The sequence below is a fragment of the Cebus imitator genome, unplaced genomic scaffold, assembly GCF_001604975.1.
Source record: "Cebus imitator isolate Cc_AM_T3 unplaced genomic scaffold, Cebus_imitator-1.0 Scaffold149, whole genome shotgun sequence".
Classification (NCBI taxonomy): domain Eukaryota; kingdom Metazoa; phylum Chordata; class Mammalia; order Primates; family Cebidae; genus Cebus; species Cebus imitator.
In genome coordinates this window covers 1,438,140-1,442,574 of record NW_016107464.1, presented here as the reverse complement: position 1 = coordinate 1,442,574, position 4,435 = coordinate 1,438,140, and the positions used below count along the sequence as shown (strand labels likewise).

Genomic DNA, 4,435 nt, shown 5'->3' with positions numbered 1-4,435 from the left:
GTCTTGATCTCTTGACCTCGTGATCCACCCGCCTCGGCCTCCCAAAGTGCTGGGATTATAGGCTTGAGCCACCGCGCCCGGCCTAAGGTTTCTTTTTAAGTCAAGTAATTTACCCAAATCTATACAGCTAGAAAATACTCAAAGGTATGAGACTAACTCGTAAGTTGAACCTATAAGTTGAAGTTTGAAGTTGAAGAAGTTTAGATGACTTCAAATTCTGTGCTTTTCCCACTACACAAAATCCTTCTTAGTTTACCCTTCTGGAATTATGTAGGCATTTGTATAACTTTCTAAACAATAAGTTCCCTAAAGGCAGATAAAATGCTTTTTTCTTTCTTTTTTCGCGCCTTCCACACCACTGACGTTGAGTAAACCAGTTTAATACTGACACAAAGCCACAGAGCCTAAAGAACCTGAGACTTGGCGGGGTGCGGTGGCTCACGCCAGTAATCCAAGCACTTTGGGTAGCTGATGCTGGCGGATCACTTGAGGTCAGGAGTTTGAGATCAGCCTGGCCAACATGGTGACACCCCGTCTCTACTAAAAACACGAAAAATTAGCCCGGCCTGGTGGTGCACGCCTGTAATCCCAGCTACTCGGAAGGCTGAGGTAGGAGAATTGCTTGAACCCAGGAGGCAGAGATTGCAGTGAGCCGAGATTACGCCACTGCACTTTAGCCTGGGCGAAAGAGAGAGATTCCTTCTCTAAACAAACAAACAAACAAACAAATAAATAAATAAAGTGACTTTTGGAGAACTTGATCAAATCAAGACTCAAACAGACCGCTCTTCGGAGAGGCCACAGACTAGCGCTGAGCTGGGCTCTCTCAGTTCTGCAAGTGTCCTGTGCTGCCATCTACCGGTGTCTGGTAAGCGTCGCCCTCCCTTACTGTATCTCCTGAGGAGAGGCTGGGAGAGGAGACTCAAGCGCCAATTAAATTGCAGAACATATGTAACTGTCATGCAGTTCATTTGACACCTGTACAAAGCAAAGGCCCCACTTTTCTTCAGCAGTTGCAGGCCCTCCTAACTCCATATCAACACTCATCTCGTAAAATTCACAGACCTCTTCGCTGACCTGCCTCAATAGGTAACAGATCTGACTCCTGCTGTTCATCCCAAAACCCACATCCGCCTCCACAGAGTAAGCTTCAGAAACTGCTCAACCTCACAAACCTGAACCCCACCGACCAGATTCCCGCATTTTCACAGACCCCTGAGATTCCTTGCACTACCTGGCAAACCCTACGGACCTCCCCTATTAGTGCAAATGCACGCGGCAACCCACACGTCCCTACAAAGAGACTCGAGTTCCACAGGCAGCTGACACTGGAGCGAAGGCTGCGAGAGAGCCCCAACCGGGCTCAGAGCCCTCAGGCCTGTGGCTTTGGCCCCGGCTCGGGCTCCCCACCCCCGCCTCGATCCTCTCGGCTTTGGTTAGCAGCCTGCCGGCCGAGGCCCCACCCCTCTGGACCTGTCATCACAGAAGACGCACGTGGCCGGGGTGGGACCTCAGGCGACCTGCAGCCATCACTTTGTCTCCTCCGTCATCCATTGGGGCCGCCACCGCCAATCAGAGCCAGCGGATCCGGGTTGGAGCGCCAGCGCCCGGGTGAGGCGAGAGGGATAAGGGGCGGAGGAAGGAGAGACTCTGAGATGGGAGGGGGATCGTGGTGAAAGGGGGTGTGGCGCGACTTCTACCAGGCTGGAATCCGAGAGGGGGCGCTGGTGAAAGGCGGAGAGACCCAGAGGAGGCGGGGATCAGGGGTGGGGCTTAGGAAAAGCGGAGGATCCTGGGGAAATGCAAAGAAAATGAGAAGGGGGCGGGGTCAGAAGGGGCGGGGCCGGGGCAACAGGGGAGGAGCTTGAGAAATTAAACGAGGAAAGGGACAAGGCCGGAGAAGGTGGAAGGTGGGACAAGGGAGAGGGTGGGCCTGGGCGTTGCGGGGGCGGGGCTCAGACCGAAGGGGCGAGGTTTGCAGTCCGAGGCTACAGCTAGGGCTGCTCAGTAACTGCCTCAACCACTACCACCTCCCCAAGTGCAACGGGACCCACGGAACTACAGGTGTGGGGCGGGGTGAGCGAGGAAGAAGGGGACACGGATGGGGGTGCGCTTTGCAGACAATCTGGAGACTGCTGTGTGTTGAGGGAAGACACGGAGTCGGGGGAGCGGTTCGGTACTCAATGTGTGGGCAACAAGGTGCATTCTCCAGGGGCCTCTGTGGGGGAAGGATGGGAGCGCTTTGTGGGGGGTGCGAGGTACACTGTGAGGGGGCTGGGTCGCTGTCTGATGTAGGGGGGTTGGAGGCGGTACATAAAGGGGAGGGGACTTGGAGGCGCTTTGAAAGAAGGGAGACTGTTTAATGGAGAAGGGTGGTGGGCCAGAGTGTAGGGGTGTCGGAGGGTCTGCGGGCACTATCTGAGGGGAAGGGGTTGTAGGCCCCAGTTGAGACGGGAGAACAGAACCCCCAGTACCCTAGCAGTTTAGGGCATTGTAGTAACTCCAGGAAGACATTTGTGTTCTGGGTTCTAGGAGCAAGGGTGATGGAATTAGTGGGGTGAAGAGGCCAATCTGTTGCACTCCTGTCTGCTCAGCTTTTAACTCCACCTTCTGGCCTGGGCACTGAGAGGAGCTGGACCCTGCTTGTCACCAGGGCTTGTGTGACTGTCTCCTCAGTCTATTTTGGATCTGTCCAACTGAGACTGGGGTTTCTTCCCCTAGCTGATGTCCCGCGGGACCCTTCCCCCACTGTGTTCCTGTCAACCCCCCATCCTAGTTCCTGTTCCTCCCAGAGCCGGCCTTGGTCTCTGTCTCCCCCTCCCCCGCCCTGCCCTGCCCTTATGCTCTGGGTGTGCTCATTTCCCACTTCCTTCCTTGCCCCAGGGCCTGGCCTGGCCCTTGCCCATCTAGGAGCTGTGCCCTGCCCAGGACTTTGTACTCAATGACCAGAGACCCTGGTAACCAGCAGCAGGGCTCAGACCCCACCCCCACCGCTACCACCCAGGTGTCTCACATGGCCCCCCAAGTGATTGGTAGCCACATTTTACCACTTGCCACCAACTGGTTTTCCCCACTCTTTTTATTTTTTATTTTCCACACTCTTGTCCTTCCCCTGGGTTGGGAACCCTAGGGCTTCTGTGGGAAGGGGGAGGTGGTGAGGAGTACTGAGGGTCTTCGATCTCTTCTCAGAGGTGGGCCACTACTGTAAGCTGAACGCAGTAAGGGGTGTGAGGTTCCAGCCTCAGCTTGGGGAGAAAGACGGAGTGGCTCCCCACTTTCCCTTCTTGAAAGCACTATCAGGACCAAGACTAGGACCTAGTACTCCTGAGGGCTCCTCAGCTTCCCTGAGGGGATTTGATGAAGTGCCAGAGTTCTTTTTGCCCCTGGACTGGCTGGGAGAGTGTGGGAAAGACTTGAGTTCCACACAGTGGCTGAATGAGTGTGACAGTATTGCTAAAAGGGGCCCCAAGCCAGCCTCCTCACACAACCACCCAGGAGCTGAGAGACTGGCTGGGGAGGGGAGTGTGCTAAGGACAGACAAAGCCCTGGGGTAGGGTGGGGTAAAAAAGGGCAGGCTGAAGCCTTTTAAGGAGGAGCTGATTGCTATGACAACACTGCTTCCCAGACAGTCTCGCAGAGAGGGCGGGCCTAGGGCAGACTCTCTCCAGCTTCCTCGGGACTGGGGAGGTTTGTGTGAGTGGGTGGGGCATGAAGATGCAGGGCATCAGTTTGCTGTGCTGAGACTGGAGGAGGCTTTCTGCTTTGGTACAAGCAGCAGAGCATTCGAATGCCTGGACCTATCCTCTGAAATGGATATGAGTGAACAATAGTCGTTAGAATTATAGCACTAATAGGCCAGACCTGCAGAGGCCCTCAGCAATCATTGTCTATACAATCCCCTCATTTTACAGGTTTAGAAATTTATGGCTAAAGAGACTGTGATTCCCCAGGTGTCACAATGAAAGGGCATAAGTTAGAATCCAGCTCTCCTGATTTACTGTTCACTCAGCCCAGGACCTGTTGTTTTCTTCAATCAATGTTTATTGAACATGCCAGGGACTAATGTTGACTCTGGGAATATAAGCGTGAACAAAACAAAGTTGCTTCTCTCATGGAGCTTCCATTCTAATAAGGGGAGAAAGAAATTGTAGGGAGTGGGGAGGGAGAAGTCAAGTAGTGATAACTGCTATAGAAAAATAAAGCAGGGTAAATTTAGTGCAGCAAAGTAAGGCCTCATGGTTGTACCATGCTGCTTTCCCAGGATATGTTGAGGCCTGGAACAGCTTTGATCCTTCACCCTGAACTATTGTCTTCTGACCTTTGTAGGTAACTAAGCCCTGGCCTATAGTAGTGACAGAAAGATAGAAGAAAGAATACAGTGGGGTTGCTAAGGGATTATTTTTTTCCTACAGTGTTCTGTGTCTCTACCTGTTAT

At 53.3% G+C, this 4,435-nt stretch overlaps 1 protein-coding gene across 4 annotated transcripts in view; it reads left to right on the top strand.

Moving 5' to 3' along the window:
• Positions 1–1,513: 1,513 nt before the first annotated feature.
• The window catches only part of FAM214B (family with sequence similarity 214 member B), a 13,755-nt gene continuing 10,833 nt past the window's right edge, over positions 1,514–4,435 (top strand). The window contains exon 1 of one of the 4 annotated variants that reach the window (XM_017543053.2): positions 1,514–1,611. The gene's annotated coding sequence lies outside the window, so the exon portion shown is untranslated. Of the gene's footprint in view, positions 1,612–1,846; positions 2,200–4,435 lie in introns of those variants that run through there. The other 3 variants (XM_017543055.2, XM_017543050.1, XM_017543048.1) reach the window with 3 other exon arrangements.